Here is a 20,311-nt window from a genome sequence, read left to right as displayed (position 1 = left end):
CCAGTAACGGGATAATAAAATTTAAGAACAAAACAAAAGGCGACTGGTTGCAGTAATTTCAGGAAACGTTTATTCATTACAGTCGCAGTGATCCTCATCCATAATGAATAAAAGTTTTACTACCATGGTTTACGCTTAGCGAAAAATTACAAAATAAAGAACTAACAGAAACAGACGACCACACTGAACACGATGATGAAATTTAACAACGAGACACTATTACATTGGAGAAGATACAAGAGGCATTAAGGCAAATGAGGCATAGAGAAGCTGGAGGACCCGTTCATATTAATGCAGAACTTATGAACTGTGGGGGTTTAATGTTAGAACTGAATCTTTCGCATTTATTAAATGGGTTTTGCAAATTGTAAATGATACCCGACTCTTAGCGAGTGGCGGAAGAAATATCACTCTATAAGAAAAGGATTAGAAGTTCTTCTGAAAACTACAGAGCAGCAAGTCTATTGAACAGTGGATATAAATTAAAAGCACGGGTAATTAACAACAGACTGAAGAGAATAGCTGACGCCCTCTTACTAGAGGAACCGCTACGGTCGCAGGTTTGAATCCTGCCTCGGGCATGGATGTGTGATGTCCTTAGGTTAGTTAGGTTTAAGTAGTTCTAAGTTCTAGGGAACTGATGACCACAGATGTTAAGTCTCATAGTGCTCAGAGCCATTTGAACCATTTTGAACAAAAAACGGAGGACGATTTACGGTTTGCTCTATATCGTTAGGACTCAGTAGATAAACTCTATAGCTTAAAAATACCGGAAAATAAAACCAAAGTTACGGCTTTTAAAGGAAAACACCCAGAAAATTTCAAAATAAAGCTAAACGGAAAATCAGTTGAACAGTATCTCACTTTCAGCCATTAAATTATGACGTAAATTATGACTATGAAAATAACATCTACAATAATGTAAATAAGTTTCGAAATATATTTGGCACTATACATAGAATATTACCCAATAAAACTAAGAAAGACACGAAGACAGAACCCTACATCGTAATGGTAAAACCTACGCTCAGTACGGCAGTGAGACCTGCACCGTAACTATGAAAGACCAGAGAAGCGTAGAGTCATATGAAATGTAATTTTTGAGGAAAGTAAAGTGATACACTCACAGGGATCAAACAAAGAACTCTGAAATAAGGAAAGAATTACATATATTTTGCACTAAGGAAAGAACAGAAAACGAGATAACGAAATGGAAGAAGCTTATTTAAAGTATGGGGAGAGAAAGAATAGTCAGACACGTAATAAACTCTAGACCTTTAGGAAGTAGAGATATAGGAACATCAAAGAAAAGGTAATTTCTGTGAAGACGCAACAGGTTGTACGGATACTCCTTGAAATGAAGAAGAAGAGGAAGATGTAGCGCATGATTAAGATTGTTACATACATCTGGGTGGAACAAAATCTCGTCTAGTCATATCTTATCTTAATCAAGATAACTCTCTGTGCGAATGACATTTAAAAAGAAAATTGTCAATATCTACACTACTGGCCATTAAAATTGCTACACCAAGAAAGAAATGCAGATGATAAACGTGTATTCATTGGACAAATATATCATGCTAGAACTGACATGTCATTACATTTTCACGCAATTTGGGTGCATAGATCCTGAGAAATCAGTTCCCAGAAAAACCACCTCTGGCCCCAATAACGGCCTTGATAAGCCTAGGCATTGAGTCAAACAGTGCTTGGATGGCGTGTACAGGTACAGCTGCCCATGCAGCTTCAACACGATACCACATCATCAAGAATAGTGACTGGCGTATTGTGACGAGCCAGTTGCTTGGCCACCGTTGACCAGACCGCTGGCCAGGGCAGCATTCGAACATTTTCTGTACCCAGAACAAGCAACATGCGGTCGTGCATTATCCTGCTGAAATGTAGGGATTCGCAGGGATCGAATGAAGGGTAGAGCCACGGGTCGTAACACATCTGAAATGTAACGTCCATTGTTCAAAGTGCCGTCAATGTGAACAAGAGGTGACCGAGACGTGTAACCAATGGCACCCCATACCATCACGCCGGGTGATACGCCAGTATGGCGGTGACGAATACACGCTTCCAATGTGCGTTCACCGCGATGTCGCCAAACACGGATGCGATCATCATGATGCTGTAAATAGAATCTGGATTCATCCGAAAGAATGACGTTTTGCCTTTCGTGCACGCAGGTTCTTTATTGAGTCCACCAACACAGGCGCTCCTGTCTGTGATGCAGCGTCAAGGGTAACCGCAGCCATGGTCTCCGAGCTGATAGTCCATGCTGCTGCAAACGTCGTCGAACCGTTCGTGCAGATAGTTGTTGTCTTGCAAACGTCCCCATCTGTTGACACAGGGATAGAGACGTGGCTGCACAATCCGTTACAGCCATGCGGATCAGATGACTGTCATCTCGATTGCTAGTGATACGAGGCCGTTGGAATCCAGCACGGCGCTCTGTATTACCCTCCTGAACCCACCGCCTCCATATTCTGCTAACAGACATTGGATCTCGACCAAGGCGAGCAGCAATGTCGCGATACGATAAACCGCAATAGCGATAGGCTACAATCCGACGTTTGTCTAAGTCGGAAACATGATGGCACGCATATCTCCTCCTTACACGAAACATCACAACAACGTTTCACCAGTCAACGCCGGTCAACTGCTGTTTGCGTATGAGAACTCGGTTGGAAAGTTTCCTCATGTCAGCCAGTTGTAGGTGTCGCCACCGGCGCCAACCTTGTGTGAATGCTCTGAAAAGGTAATCATTTGCATATCACAGCATCTTCTTCCTGTCGGTTAAATTTCTCGTCTGTAGCACGTCATCTTCGTGGTGTAGCAATTTTAATGGCCAGTAGCGGAATTTCTGCTTAAGAGTTTTTAAGAAAAGCTGAGGCAATCTGGGAAGTGGAGTTGAGTGCAATCATCAGAACACTTTCTTTCCTGCGACATTATGTTGTTCACTATTTGCATCATTTGAGCAAGGGTAACTGAACTGGGAAATCGATGGCTGACGCAACGCCGCATCACGTATGGCAGTGTGGGTGCCGTCTGAATGTCGCAGTCGCTTATGCAAACATGATCAATGGAAAGACCGAATAGTGCAACAGAACTTCGAAAATATTAAAGGAAGTGGGGTGCTTTTAGTGGCCTGTATCCTAGTCTTAACATAGAATACAATGCTGTTTTATTTTAGTTACTTTTGACACGTGGATTGAAGATAGCATGCTAAATAAACCGTAACTCGTAATCAGGCAGAGATGAATAGTCTGTACTGTAATATTGACGGTCAATAAATGCTGTGTTAAAATAAGGAGTGATCACCATTTTGCGTGAGATTTTTTTTTTTCTGCCACCATTATTCGAAGCGCTGGGGAAACCAATTTCCCACCGCTCTTTACCACAGTCCTTGAGAAGGACTTGTGTAGGCAGGTGCAATACTCCATCCACACAATACGAGGCCATCAGAAAGTGAGCTGAACGTTGCTGCTAAGTATGGGCGTGAACGTAAAAAACAGATCTGAATTACTGGATATTTGCGATTAGACAAGACAGTCGAAGGATAAACAATGGGGCAACAGGTGCGGTAAGTACGGTGGCCATTTTCCGCTTAGCATCCGCTTCTCACTCTTTGCACTATCCGGCACCCAAGGCGCTCCTATTCCGCTGGGGCAGTCCATTAATAACTTCTGGGCCATTAATCTCATTGGCTCGCTGACAAATTGCCGTCAGTTCGCCTGCCGCAGCGGCGCCGCAACAAACCGAGCGGCGAAACTAATCGACAGCTGCGAAAACAAACGATATTTTCAGCGTCCGCATGTCCGGCGAGGGTGCAGCCTGGAAACGTGACCCACCACCTAAATCACCGTTTGGACCGCATAAATCACGCCGCTATCGGTTGCTATCTCGCTGCCTTACCGGAGCTAAGTGAGTCGCGGCTTGGTGAGGTGTTGCGAGCCAGCAGGCGGAACAGTCCATAGCAGACATCAGCTCTGTACAGTGTTTGCGTACAAACCAGCAAAGAACCCTTTGCGGTTCTGGGACACCACTGGGTGGGAACCGACCTTAAAATGTCAGTTTTGGGAGCAAAGCACGCTTTAGCACCTTCAAACTGATTGTAAATATTCGAGGGCTCACGGAAGAGTGGCATAGCTTGTTTGCTATCGACAATTCTGGCGTAAACTTGAGCCTGAGGCTGTCCACGGCAGTGATCGCCAACGCACACACCGACACTAAAACGAGAGCTCCGGTGGAAGTCAACAAAACAGGAAGAAACCCAACAAAGAGCATCACTTACAGAACTTAAGCCACTAAACATTACTTTTTGAGAACCAGTAATACAAATAAACAGCAGCAGGCTGAATAATTGTGGCTGTTTTTGAACGCTGTGAAGGCATATTAAAGTAGTTCTAATTACTACAGATAACTACATCAGGTAGCCGGCCGCGGTGGTCTAGCGGTTCTAGGCGCTCATTTCGGAACCGCGCGACTGCTACGGTCGCAGGTTCGAATCCTGCCTCGGGCATGGATGTGTGTGATGTCCTTAGGTTAGTTAGGTTTAAGTAGTTCTAGGGGACTGATGAAAATGGTTCAAATGGCTCTGAGCACTATGGGACTTAACATCTATGGTCATCAGTCCCCTAGAACTCAGAACTACTTAAACCTAACTACCCTAAGGACATCACACAACACCCAGTCATCACGAGGCAGAGAAAATCCCTGACCCCGCCGGGAATCGAACCCGGGAACCCGGGCGTGGGAAGCGAGAACGCTACCGCACGACCACGAGCTGCGGACAGGGGAGTGATGACCACAGATGTTAAGTCCCATGGTGCTCAGAGCCATTTGAACCATTTTTGAACTATGTCAGATCACTTCATCTTCTTCTTTTCTTTCTCCTGGCCGTTATCTCATTTCATCACGGGATTCGCTTGTTAATATTGATTTGGCAGTGTCAGTGGTAGAGGGCGACCACGCCGTCCCCTGCGATACGAAATGTGGTCATCCCACCTGCCTGCGTCTAGTGTTAGTGTGAAAGTGTGAGAACGTTTTCAAGTTGCTTGTCTCATTTGGTAAAAGCAGAACCCTTTGAGGATCATTTTGTTCTGCATCCGCCTCTCAGTCTGCCTATCTGACTGTTCAAAACACTTTTTCTCAGGAACGGTTCGAGGTTTCAAGTTGAAATTTATGTTACACATTAAGGTCTACGGTTCCTTGGCGGTGTTGTAAACGTTAAGTTGTACGTTAATACAGTCAAGAGATACACGACCATTTATGTCCCATACTTGATACTCCAAAACTCAGTTTTCAAAACCTACAGAGTTGTTGACCTAAAATCATGCAATTTAGCAAGAAGCAGGGATTCACACTACCACCAAAAGGAAAAATCGGAAGTCATCTGTTCAGACGCTCTTTCCCCATGAACGAGTAGACATATCAAGCTGAAATTTGTGTCACATAATGAACGTTAGATTCTAAGTCAGTGCAATCAAAAGATACGCCATTTATGTCAAATATTTTTATAATCGCTAACTCACTCATTAAAACCTTCCTCTTGACACAGAGTAATGAAATTCGACAAGGAAAAAAGTTTCAAATTACAAGTAAAGGAGAAGAATTTGAAAATTGCTAATTAGCAAGTGTATCACACGAAAGCATTTTTCTTTTATCATCTGCTATACGATTTCGAACTAGGAACACACGAAAGAGTAGGAATCCATGCGGTCGATATCTTGAACGTATCAGCGTCGATAAAAGGCAAAAATCTAGAAATCCTCGATTCCTGGAACAGACGAACTGTCTATTATGTTTGTACCGAAGCCTCAGTGTGAGAGTCCTACACACCCCTGGCCAATTTTTGATGCGTATTCATCTAATGTGATGTGGGAAACGGACTGAAAAGCACATCCAAGGTGCCCAGCACACGGACATCCGTCTTGAACCTCCCGGCTGGATACGATCCGGGGCCGGACAGCTTACCCGAATCCCGGATGCGGCGTGCAAACGCACGCGGCTATCCGGATTGATCACATCAAGTCACTTAATGACATGTTAATTTATTTTCATTGAAATTTGAAGAAGGGCAGCAGTCCGTCGCAAAAACCCGTAATTTTTTGCAGATCTACATGACTTGTCGAACCAGGCTTAAGACTACTGCCACCTACCGGTCAAATTATTCGTTAAAACAGTTGTCACGTTAGGCAACATCAGTTTTCGTATTCCGTAATTGCTTGTCAAACTACCCTCAATCAAACAGTTTCCATCAAAGAACATTTAATGAAGGCTTTCCCCTAGGTGACTACTCACCACCTTCGAAACGCTGGTGTAATTTACAACCTGCTTTCAGTCTTCGGTTGTTGCTTCTAGGCTATTTATTCGTAAGCTGTTTCCACCACCGGACTATCCTGTCTTAGGTGGTACGCTGACCATTAGATGCACTCGAGGCCTCATTGTTTGCAGACTGCGCACTTCCCTCTCGTCTGAGCTTCCAGGGTTGATGAGGAGTGTTTGAAGGAATCTTTCCAGTCCTCCCTTTCAGTGGTTTAGGAAAACTGTGGAATACCCAAATACAAATACCACGTTGGCATTTTAATCTTTCTCCTCCTGAAAACGGAATCAAAACAGCCTTTAAACATGAAATCGTTACTCGTAAATGAGAGAAAATTCTTTAGCATTATCATCTAACACTCTTCGATTGAAGAGTGATGTCACTTATTAGAAGAAATCTTTCATTATTTAATTTTAGAACTAACACCATGTATCTCGTATATGTGTAACAAAAGTTCATTTCTCTCGTTTAGAAGAAATCTAACAAGCAATTTTGCATACTTTTTGCTTGTGCTACTGAGATACGATATCAAACTAAGTTAAATAAATTATGAGAGACGAGGTATCTTGTTCAATCAAAATCTCCCCCCCCCCTCCCCCTGTATAAAAAAAGCACTCCGTCTTCAGGCCACGAGTGGCCTACCGGGACCATCCGACCGCCGTGTCATCCTCAGGGGAGGATGCGGATAGGAGGGGCGTGGGGTCAGCACACTGCTCTCCCGGTCGTTATGATGGTATTCTTCACCGAAGCCGCCACTAATCGGTCGAGCAGCTCCTCAATTGGCATCACGAGGCTGAGTGCACCCCGAAAAATGCCAACAGCGCATGGCGGCGTGGACGGTCACCCATTCAAGTGCCGACCACGCCCGACAGCGCTTAACTTCAGTGATCTCACGGGAACCGGTATACCCAATGCGGCAAGGCCGTTGCCTCCCCCTGTATAAGATTTACGTTAAAATGAGTGCCGAACATTCACAACCTTGTGCATTATGTAGCAAAACCTACTCTCAGATCAGGTTCCAGCGTGGCACTTTGTTGGCGTTGCAAGAAGTTGCTCAACTAGAAGCAACGTCCTCCCTTGCTACTGGAAAAGTGAAGCTCCACTCTATGTAATAGCATGTAAATTCCTTTGCCGTGACTGCCTGAAACACTCTGGCCTGAGGTCCACTTTCGTCAGCAGGACCTCCGATTTCTTTGCTGGTAGTGTTAGTTCGGAAGCGGGCGCACGTAGACGCTTGAATCGGTGGCGGCTCTCACCAGTTGTCAACTAAAATGTGTTAATGATCGCATTAAAAAGGCTTGATAACGGGCGGTCGCATTCGTGAGCCAGAACTAATTATATATTCAATCTGAGATTGATGTCTGAACTTTAAGAGTGAATGATATGTTGTGCAACATACCGACCGTAGTGTTGACTGTACTGAGCTCAGAAACCCCGGGAATTAATAACAGGCATCCCTTGCGAAACAACCACTGTGTGCTCCTTGCTGCTAAGTAGCTAAAGATTTCATCCAATCATCACAATTAGAAAGCCGTTACTATACGATGTCGCGACCAAGCATTACTACTCCAGCGAAGGGACATCTGTAGAAGAATGAAGGCGAGTGATTCACACAGAACAGTCGCGAGATGTGACAAAGCTGCACATTTCCAATGAACCCGTCACGTGTCCAGATCCTCTGTTAAAACCAGAGACAGGGGCACGATTTGCTAGCACAAGACAAGTGTTGTATCCCTCCCCCCCCCCCCCCCAAATCCCAAACCACCCCTTCCCCACAAGGGTATAGTACAAATTTTTCATTTTTCTTCATATTGCTCTTATTTTCCTGATTTTGTTTAGTGATCATTATATATGATTTCAATAAAAATACCAAACCTCATGAGACACAGAGTAAACCAATCAAAAAAAAAAAAAAAAAAAAAAAAAAAAAAAGAAGGAAAATGCGTTCTATTTACTGCAGCAATTACATTTTTGATACAGTTGTAAATCCTTTTTTCTCCACAAACGATGTAATATTACTGGTAGACAATCGCTTTCGAGCGTTATTTCATGACCAGATCGAAACGAACGCGATTGGCCACTCCTTTTTTTTTTTCTTGAATCATCAGTCTTCCGAGTAGTTTGATGAAGCCCACCACGAATTTCTCCTTGAGCCAACCTCCTTATCTCAGAATAGCACTTGCATCCATCGTTAGTACAGGGGCACGGAAAGAGTCATCGCTATTCCAGGTCACCCTCGGTTTATCCCTAATAATCCTTAATTGCCCCTCCGCTCCCGACTTTTACCTATCCCCCCTCGTCTCCTCTCTAGGACAGAGCTTTGAAGCCGGAGACTTGTGGGTTGATCCCCAACATTTTAAAACTGATTGAGTGAATTATTGCAGTAATAATGAATGATCTGTCTGCATCAGTGTCATGAGAGTCTGGTTGTGTAGTTTGAATGGAATAGCGTAAGTATAATTAGAACAACGTGCATTCGGTCCCATCATGTTCGTTTTCCTTGCATTTCATCTGCAACTTCCTCCCCCGCACCCCCCCCCCCCCCCCCCCCCAACCCCCCATATATATGTTTCCATGCCACGAATAAACACAGGTGTGGATTTGGGCAATTCTTGCAAATTTCGCTTAGCTATGGCGGGAAGGTAATAGTTAAGGGACCAATTGGCACACCAGATGGCAGACGCTGGCAGTGTTGATTTTAGCAAACGATTCTGCGACGCAGGTTCACGACACTTCTCGCAGGCAAGAAGGTATGACTCGGCAGGGCAACACAGGGCACTGACGTGCTATGAAGAACCCACCTATTGCAGTCACACCAGCACCTAGTGACCTGTGTGTAGGGGCTACAGTGGGCTGAGGGAAGCTGAGGTAATTACTAAAGAGCACTCCACTTGTCTTCTCCAGGGGAAATGCGACAGAGGCATAGAGAAAATAGATATAAGTATTCGCGCACAGGGGCTCAAATCAGATGGTTGTGGCACCAACCTGTCTTCGTCTAGAACCGGAGAGAATGATGTTTGTTTAACTTGCATGGCAACCCCGAAGACCTTCTGGTGATGGACATTCGTGGCTAACTGGCTCATTGAAACTACCTCCAATGTCCGCTGCACAGACGCGCAATAGCTGTGGCAGGGCGGACCGGACCTTGCAGCTGCACCGGCATGAGGAGCAAGAGGGCTGCTGGACTCCACTCTCTGGGTAACATGGTCCGGCGGACAGAGGGCTGCCGTCCGCTAGGGGGGGGGGGGGGGGGGGGGGGGCAGGGCGCAACCTACAGCCTGGTTGGTGCAGAGCTATCTGCTGGCGCCGCCGACCGAGCTGCTCTGGGCGGATGGCCGGAGATGCTAAGATTCTCTACAACGACGTTGGACAGCTGTTTCCTGCGGCGCTCTATATGGGGTCCACAAGTAGCACTTCAGGGAGCAGGCAGCCGTGTCGCTGGCTACCAGTGCAGCCAACACACACGGTGGCCACTTAGCCGTAGCCGGAGTACAAGCGTACGTGTGCAAGGCTGGGTGACCAAACGCCGATGCTGTACATTCCGGCATTGCCACTCGCGACGACCCTTGCTCGCTCACACGTGGCACCTCCACCAGGATCAGTGGAAGACCGGCTGTGTGCTTTTGATGCAAGTAAGTCAGTGACACAGTTACCAGTGTCATGAAATCTTCACGGGTTATCAGCCGAGTGGCGTCGTCTTCTAGTCGCAACGTTTCAATGGATTGCGCATCCATCATCTTCAGGCGAAGATGATGGATACGCAATGCATTGAAACGTTGCGACTAGAAGACGACGCTACTCGGCTGATAACCCGTGAAGATTTCACGACTGAAATACGCCGAGAAAGCCTGCAGTCGCAAGCTACCAGTGTTTCTCTGCATGCTTCGGCGTGTCACATATCTCTCCAAAACGATACCTCTGGGTCTTTCTGACATACAGTTTTATAACACCCGAGCTCGTTGGGTTGCAACATTTTGATGTCATGGCGCCTGATATAGGTTGGGTGGTACCAGCTCAGCGTAATTTGGCGCTGTGAGTCGGAGTTTTGTTTATGTTATTTTTTATCTTTGCTGTCGTTGTTGGAGCTAGTTGTGCGAGCTAGGATGTATGATGTTTAGAGTTACTTTGGTGAAGCCATAGGAATGCATGGACTTATTTTTGTTTAGAAGTAATGGTGAACGTGAAAATTTAGTGCCAGTGAGATGTTCATTTTGCAATTTCTCTGGCGACGAATTGGCGTGTAATTACATTTGTTATAGGGTTAAATGGTAGTTTCTGCTTTTTTTAAAAATCAGTTGGATTAAAGTCGAAGAAGAGTATGTGAAACTGCGTAAAACACGTGCTACTACAGCACATGCAGTTTCTGCTTTAAATCAGCAAGTGCAAGCATTAACAGAGGAGTTTGAGGGCAAGAAACAGGAATTTTGAACTTAATCATGACTCAGAGGCTCGTTAAGAGAGTCATGATCTGTCGCAATGAGAGAGAAAGTCTGGACAGAGAGCGCCTTCTGTTCTGTATGACCCGGCAGTGGTCGCACTAATTAATCCCTTCTCGAGCAAGGCAACAGAGGTCGCGGCAATTTTCGTTAATGATCTTAGGGACACTGCAGAATAACATGGATGGTCAGATGAAGTAAACCTGTATATTGTCAATATGCGTTTGGCGGGGGATGCCAAGCCATATGTTGTCTGACACGAGACATTAGGTAAAGTACATACACTTATGCTCAAAAATTAAGGATAATGCTGATACATGGTGAAACAACGCTGTGGTGGGCGGTTTGCGGGTTTAAATCATCTCGGGCTATGATCATGCGGTGCATTTGGCCTGCGATCGTTGCACGGTGGCGCTGGCAGCAGTCCACATACGCAGAGGTGTGTTGGTGCACGTCAGAGTACGGTGCAGCGAGTTACTGTGCAGACGTTTTCAGACGTGCTAATGGTGACTGTGTGTCGAGAATGGCTCAAAGAACACATATTGATGACGTTATGAGAGGTAGAATACTAGGCCGACTGGAGGCGGATCAAACACAGCAGGTCATAGCACGGGCCCTCTGTGTGCCACAAAGTGTGATCTCAAGATCGTGGCAACGATTCCAGCAGACAGGAAACGTGTCCAGGCGCTACAGTACGAGATGTCCACAGTGTACAACACCACAAGAAGACCGATATCTCACCATCAGTCCCCGCAGACGGCCACGGAGTACTGCAGGTAGCCTCGCTCGGGACCTTACCGCAGCCACTGGAACAGTTGTCTCCAGACACACAGTCTACAGACGACTGAACAGACATGGTTTATTCACCCGGAGACCTGCAAGGTGCATTCCACTGACCCTTGGTCACAGGAGAGCCCATAAAGCCTGGTGTCAAGAATACAGTACATGGTGATTGGAACAGTGGTCCCACGTTATGTTCAGGGACGAGTCCAAGTATAGTCTGAACAGGGATTCGCGCCGAGTTTTCATCTGGCGTGAACCAGGAACCAGATACCAACCCCTTAATGTCCTTGAAACGGACCTGTATGGAGGTCGTGATCTGATGGTGTGGGATGGAATTATGACTCGTGCATGTACAACCCTGCATGTCTTTGACAGAGGAACTGTAACAGGTCAGGTTTCGCGCGACATCATTTTGCACCAGTATGTCCGCTTTTTCTATCCTCCTGATAGATGATAACGCACGGCCCCACCGAGCTGCCATCGTGGAGGAGTACTTTGGAACAGAGGATATCAGGCGAATGGAGTGGCCTGCCTATTCTCCAGACCTAGATCCCATCGAGCACGTCTGGGATGCTCTCAGCCGACGTATCGCTGCACGTCGTCAAACCCCTAGGACACTTCAGGAGCTCTGACATGCACTCGTGCAAGAATGGGAGGCTATACCCCAGCAGCTACTCGACCACCTGATCCAGAATATGCCAACCCTTTGCGCGGCCTGTGAACGTGTGCATGGTGATCATATTCCTTACTGATGTTGGGGTACATGTGCAGGAAGCAGTGGCGTTTTGCAGCACTTGTATTTCGGAACGGTTTTCCCTACTTATCACCAATACCGTGGATCTGTGTCGTGTGTGTTCCCTATGTGCCTATACTATTAGCGCCAGTTTTATGTAGTGCCACGTTGTGTGGCACCACATTCTGCAATTATCCTTAATTATGAGCATGAGTGTAGTTCCAGAAATAGGCACTGGGTTGTGCGAGTGGTACCAAAAGCAGAACAGAGCGCCACTTTTTCTGGAGAAATTAAGTACTTTGTCGATGGAGTGCAACGAGCCTGTGGAATAGTTTTCAGACAGAATCCGTAAGCTTAATTCAAAGACACAAGTAAAGTCCCGGAATGCATAAACTAATAGAGTAGTTACAGGTTGTAGAAAATAAAATGATGGATGAGTTTTACCTGGTATAACCGCTGAAATGTCATGGGGAGTACGGATGGAGAACCCAGAGGACTTATGAGTCAACGCTTAGGCTCCCAACACTTATATAGGAGGTGGATACGGCCACAGAGCAGAGAGTGGACCACTTCGTGTACGCCACTGAAGTGAAATGTTATAGATGTGGTCGGGATGGACATGTAAGGAAGCTGTGTAAGCAACCAGAGTGCTACGGGTGTGGCATAATTGGCCACTGGGCATTTGAGTGTAGAGGTAGGATGTTCAAAGGCGTGTGAATTCCTAAGGGACCAAACTGCTTAGGTCAACGGTCCTTGTGAAGTAATGTAGCTTTCTGGGCTTAGTGGGTGGCAGGAAAGAGAGATTTTTGTTGGACACGGGTGCGAATGTGTGCGTTATCGATCTGGGCCTCGTGGGAAGGACGAGACTTGGACCACGACAGTACAGGTTGGGGGTGGGGTTGGCTATAGTAGGGTGGAATGATTAGGTACGGCAGTACTTGAGTTTTCAGTCGAGAAAACCAAGTTCAGCGAACGCATGGAGTTGTTACCATGTGCATGCGAAGGTTATTCAGTGATTCTCAGGATAGAATTTCGCGACAAAGATGACGCTAACACTGATCTTTTGTAACACACAGTGGAACTCAGTGGGACTTTTGTATCTGTTGGGGAAAACAGTGGCAACTGAGACAATGACACAACGTTTACATATCATGAGAGTGAGACCAACTAAACTACGTACGTTTTCAGTAAAGATCGATCAGCAGCATAAAATACAAGCAGGTACGGGAAAGATAATGTGTGTCTCAGTGGATACCGATATTCCGAGCGAATAATTACATGTGTTCGAATCATTCTTAAGCAATGAAGACTTGGATGGTTCGCATTGTATTGTATGCAGGAGTTTAGTGCGTGTGTGGGACGTTAATGGGGAACTCATGATTCCGCTTACTGTGGATCACTTTGGCGGAGGGAAGGAGATTCTGTCAAAGAGTGCAGTAACAGCCATTCTGGAAGGCTTGGAAGATGAGGACTTCGATGGATCGAGCCTCGAGGAATGCCATAAGCAAACCATCGATACAGAAGTGTTGCAAGTGAAAATAGGTCATTCGAAGGGCAGTGAGCGAATGGCTATGGAGAACCTGTTGTTGAAATTAAGTGATTTACTTTGTACGAACGGAAGATTACTGGCAACGCCACTGATACATCATCACATACCCACAGGGGATGGCACACCAATTTATGGGAAGCCATACTGTATTGCAAAGAAGCCGCAACCGGTAGAAGAATTTATTGAACAATGGTAGTGAAGGATCTTCTGTGTAATATTGAAACAGTATCAAATAATGTAGTTCATGAAATAAGTTCCTGGTTTGTGGAAACTAATTTGATGCTAAATCACAATAACACTCAGTTTTTACAGTTTCTAACTCACAATTGAACGTCCGCAGCTCGTGGTCGTGAGGTAGCGTTCTCGCTTCCCACGCCCGGGTTCCCGGGTTCGATTCCCGGCGGGGTCAGGGATTTTCTCTGCCTCGTAATGACTGGGTGTTGTGTGATGTCCTTAGGTTAGTTAGGTTTAAGTAGTTCTAAGTTCTAGGGGACTGATGACCACTGCTGTTAAGTCCCATAGTGCTCAGAGCCATCTGAACCATCACAATTGAACAAGAACCGATATTTTGATCAGACAGAAAGGGCATATTATAAGCGAGACGGAACAGTTCAAGTTCCTAGGCGTTCGGATAGATAGTAAGCTGTTGTGGAAAGCCCATGTTCAGGATCTTGTTCAGAAACTAAATGCTGCTTTATTTACCTTTAGAACAGTATCTGAAATAAGTGACAGTTCAACACGAAAAGTAGTCTACTTCGCATATTTAAAAACGCTTATGTCGTATGGTATTATTTTTTGGGGTAATTCTTCTGATTCAAAAAGGTTATTTTTGGCTCAAAAACGGGCTGTTGAGCTATATGTGGTGTAAGTTCGAGAACCTCTTGTCGACCCCTATTCAATAGTCTGGGAATTCTGACATTGCCCTCTCAGTACTTGTTTTCTTTAATGTCGTTTGTTGTTAACAATATTGGCTTATTTCCAAGAGTTAGCAGCTTTCACTCAGTTAATACTACGCAGAAATCAAATCTGCACGTGGAAAGCACTTCCTTGACTCTTGTGCAGCAAGGAGTGCAGTACTCTGCTGCATCCATTTTCAATAAGCTACCACAAGAACTCAAAAATCTTAGCAGTAGCCCAAACACCTTTAAGGCTAAACTGAAGAGTTTCCTAATGGCTCACTCCTATTCAGTCGAGGAGCTCCTGGAAGAGCTGAAAAATTAAGCAGATTCCAATGTTACATTGTTGATTTTCTTTATTTAAACTTAGGACTTGTCGCCTCAATATGTTCCTTGCATTTCACTTTATCTGTTTCTAGTATCGTGTTATAATTTCATGTATTGACTCGTTCCATGACCATGGAGACTTCTCCTTAATTTGGTCCCATGGAACAATAAATAAATAAATAAAACAGCTACGGGATGGGATCGTAGAATCGAGTAATAGTCCCTGGAGTGCAAATATTGTAGTCGTGCCAAAGAAATCCCAGACGGAACATGGAAATACAGATTTTGCTATGCAGATATCTAAACACATGAAACATTCTGGATGCTTATCTAATTTCAAACATGGCGGAAACTCTGGATAATCTGGGTAAATATTGGTTCTTTACAGCTTTGGGCCACAGCAGCGCTTATCATCAATCGGAGGTGACGCCTGAAGATAGCGAGAACAACATTTACGGTCTCAGCGGGACATTTTCACTACGAACAGATGCCATTTGACTAAAGAAAGCACCGGTAACTTTTCAGCGGTTGTTGGATGGGATACAGAGAGGATTGAAGCGGAAAACGTGTTTGGTCTAGCTTGATGACTTAACTGTATATTCACAGAATTTACTGGAGCATGTGAGACGTTTGGAGGTTGTCTTTAGTATATTATGATCGGCACATTTGATGTCAAGTGTGGCCAAGTGTCATTTTGCGTAAACTCACATAAGTTATCTGGGGAAAATGATAAGTGAGTGTGTGATTCAGACCGACCATCGTCTTACAGACGCAATTAAGAATTATCGGATACAACAAACAACTAAACCGGTACAGTCGTTCAGTGGCATATGTAATTATTATAGACGGTTCGTGAAGAAATTTACAAAAATAGCCAGACCCTTGAACAAGCTACTCACGAATGGGACGAAACTCCATTAGTCTCAGGAATTTCAGGAGGCACTTGAAAAAGTGAAAGAAATATTAGTTTCAGATCCAGTACTGGTTTTTCTGGATTTCGAGAAAGAGTTTATCCTTTCGTGTGATGCATCAAATGAGGCAGTCGGCTGTATTTTGGGACACACGTTAGACAGTCAGGAAAATCTGGTAGCTTATGGTTCAAGGCAGTTAAACAAGGCAGGGAATAGCAATTTCACTACAGAGTAAGAAATGTTGGTGGTCACAAGTAACTTACATATTTTCTGTGTTACCTGTATGGTAGGAAGTTTAAGGTCGTGACAAACCTTGACTCATTGAACTGGTTGCCACTTTGGAATTGTTACTTGATGCTTGATTTGAAAGATCTGTCTAGTAGATTAACACGGTGTAGCTACGTTAAGTACGCTAGCGAAGAGTGTGGAAGCGTGGCAGTGGGCACAGGCAAGGGATACAGAGTGCCAGGCATTTAAAACACAGATATATTTGGTTATGCATGAAGCTTTGTTGTGTAGAACGACGAGACGAGGACCATGTGTCGTGGTTCTAGAGGGTTTCTGGACGGAGGTTTTGCAACAAACTCATGACCATAAGTAGTCAGGTCATGGTGGGCGACATGTGATTGACTGAAGTGTAGGAGAGCAGTTTTCGTGGAGGAACAGGATGTGTGGCTTGCAGCAGTATGTTAAGAACCGTGTGCTGTGCGCGCACAGGGCTGACATTATGCATGACAGTGCTGTTGCACAGGTTACCAGAAGCGTCCAGTCCACTTTCTATGTCAGGGTTAGATGTCCTGATATCATTTAATAAAACACCTGCAGGAAACAGGTACATTTTCATGATCATCGATTTTTGCTAACGGTAGTGATGACGGACCTGTGGGCTGGTACTGTATTCAGGCGTCAGTAAACAACTGGATATAAAAGCGTGGGGTGCGTAAGGCAGTAATTGTGGACCAGGAAACGTAATTTGTCTCGTACGTAATGAAACAAGTATGTCATTTTTGGGTATACAGAAGTTACAGACCAGTCTGTTTCATGTGCAGACCAATGGGAGAACGGAACGTGCACATAAGACAATTACGAAGACGTTAAGCTATTACTTAGGTACACGAAAGGAGCCTCCCCGAAGATCATGACAACGATCGGGCGTACCCTGGGCAACGTTAGGCCTGTGCCTAACGGCCAATCCTTTCAACACCAAGACACCACAAAAAGGCTCTTATCAAAGCCAGCGCTAAACATAATGTCCATAAACACTGAAGGGCTTTCTCATGAGAAAGAAGTGCTACTTGCTGTAGCATGTAAAACTCACAACTGTGATCTCTTACTAATCCAAGAGACCCACATTGGCCCCACAAATAGAAGACCAAAGATCCACGGAATGAAACTAGTAATTGAAAGACCACACGAGCAATATGGCAGCGCAATCTTCGCCAAAATGGGTTTAGGTATTATATCTGCAGAACTGACATCTCAAGAAGACATGGAAATCTTGACTGTAGAGTTACAGTCCTGCACTGTGACGTCTATATATAAGCCACCGAGCAGGGAGTTCAGATTCAGTGAGCCAACCAACTTCAACTCACAACCAACGAAAATAGTAATGGGCGACTTCAACTGTCATGGATCAGCCTGGGGGTACAGGCACACAGACAAAAGTGGGGACGACCTAGAAACCTGGGCAGACTCAACTGGCCTTAAATTAATACACGACCCCAAACTTCCATATTTCTTCAACAGCAGCAGGTGGAACCGTGGATACAATCCAGATAACATCTTTGTCAGCGAAAACGTAGCACATCAAACCAGGAAGGATGTGGGAGAACCCCTCCCACATACACAGCACCGAGCTATATTATGTCTAGTTGAAGCACTTGTTAAACCAGCAACCACCCATTTCCAAAGACGTTTTAATTTTAAACGTCCCCTATGGGACAAATTCTCTGAAGAACTTGACAAAGAGGTGCAGAACCTTGGTGCTAGCCCGGAAAAATATGACACTTTCATTGAATTACTTAAAACTGTCTCCCGAAGAAATATCCCCCGAGGCTGCAGGACTAGTTATATCCCTGGACTTGACGGAAACTCAAAGGTTCTTCTGGAACATTACCAACAGCTCTTCGAGGAAAACCCTTTTTCAGAGGAAACAACTACGGCGGGAGAAGAACTCCTCCAGGCCATATCAGCCTCAAGAACAATGAAATTGTGTAATCTAATCACAAACCTAGACATGAAACAGAATAGCCGAAAGGCCTGGCAACTTCTTAAAAACATCAATAATGACCCCTCATCTAATACACAAAATTTTTATAAGGTCACACCAAATCAAATAGTAAATCAACTTCTACTTAATGGTAAAACCAACAGGAAGCACCCAAGAAAGAAACTACAGAGAGGCACTCAAGAAAAAGACCACCTAGGCACCCCGTTTACTCTGAAAGAATTAGAAGATTCCATCTCCATAATGAAAATTAATAAAGCCGCTGGCCTAGATGATCTACGCCCAGAAAAAATAAAAATGTTCGGACCTGTTACCAGACGGTGGTTACTAGATATGATGAACAAATGTGTTCTTGAAATGAAACTCCCCAGGACTTGGCGGAAGGCAAATATAGTACCTATACCAAAACCTGGAAAAAACCCCACAGACCCTAAAAATTTTCGGCCTATCTCCCTGCTTTGCCAGCTCTATAAAGTCTTAGAAAGAATGATCCTTAACCGCATCTCAGAACATGTAGACAAGAATATAATTAAAGAGCAAGCAGGATTCCACCCAGGAAGGTCATGCTGTGGACAAATCCTCAACCTTACACAGTACATAGAAGATGGATACGAGCGGAAACAAATTACAGGTGCAGCCTTTATGGACCTTACAGCAGCTTACGACACCATAAACCACAGTAAGTTAATATCAAAAATATATAACACCACAAAAGACTACCGACTGGCGCAATTCATCTAGTGCCCTTTGCAGAATAGACGGTATTTTGTCACGCTGCAGTCGAAGAAGAGCCGATGGCGGACCCAGAAAAACGGCCTACCTCAAGGTAGCGTCCTCGCCCCATTGCTGTATAATATTTATACCAATGACCAACCGATCAGCATGGACGCTCGCTCCTTCATCTATGCAGACGATACAGTCGTTGCCACCCAGTGAAAAACCTTTGAAGAGGTAGAAAGTAAATTAACTTTAGTGATTGAAAAGCTGGGTGACTATTATGATAATAACCACCTCAAGCCAAACCCAGCAAAAACCCAGGTCTGTGCTTTTCACCTACGTAATAAGGAAGCAAGGAGGAAACTCAACATAAGCTGGAAGGGACAACATCTATCTCACTGCGACACACCAAAATATCTTGGGATTAAACTTGACCGTGTTCTCACCTACAAGGAACACTGTTTGGCCACAAAGATGAAAGTGAGTGCCAGGAACAACATCATCCGCAAGCTAACAAATAGCAGATGGGAATCGCAACCTACAGTTCTCCGCACGTCAGCTTTAGCTTTATGTTTCTCCACTGCGGAGTACTCGGCACCCGTTTGGCAAAATTCCGCCCATGCTGAACAAGTAAATATAGCACTGAATGAGACTGGACGCATCGTGACAGGATGCCTCCGCCAAACTCCCACAAAGCAGCTGTACCACCTCATGGGCATAGCCCCGCCACACATCAGAAGAAGGACTGCCGCAGAAATCGAGAAACATAAACAGGAGACAGATTCCAGGCATCCAGTGTTCGGATACAATCTTCAACCTCGCCGACTTAAATCAAGGAAGAGTTTCCTACGAACAACTGAAGCAACTCTTTTATCGCCTAGAGCACGACGAGAAGAGCTGTGGTACAATGTGGGCCCAGGAAGACCAGGGAATAGCCCCAGGGAAGAACCCACAGCTGGCTCTGAACTCCCATATACGACCTGGAAAGCCCTGAATAGACTACGAACAGGCGTATCAAGATGCAGAGCAAACTTGGAAAAATGGGGCTACATCAGTGCAGCCGAGCCCTGCGAGTGTGGAGAACAGCGAGACCCACAACACCTACTGGTCTGCAGGAAACTAAACAACCCGTGTTCGACTCAAGACCTATTTGAAGCAAATGACAAGGCTCTTCAAGCTGCAGTGTATTGGGCTTCACGTGGGATATGAAAATCGCTCTGTTTCGCATACTTAGCGCTTATCATTATATGTTACATACTTTTCTATATTATTGTAGTTAATTTACCTTATAACCATGTATTATTGTATTATAACTGCTTCTCTTGCATTGTAATATAAATTTTTTTTGTAAAATAGTGATGTCTTGGATACGATAAATAAATTACTTAGGTTCCAGACACA

Source organism: Schistocerca serialis, chromosome 2 (genome assembly GCF_023864345.2).
Source record: "Schistocerca serialis cubense isolate TAMUIC-IGC-003099 chromosome 2, iqSchSeri2.2, whole genome shotgun sequence".
NCBI classification, from domain to species: Eukaryota; Metazoa; Arthropoda; class Insecta; order Orthoptera; family Acrididae; genus Schistocerca; species Schistocerca serialis.
The sequence above is the reverse complement of the archived record's forward strand: the minus strand, read 5'-3'. Positions refer to the sequence as shown.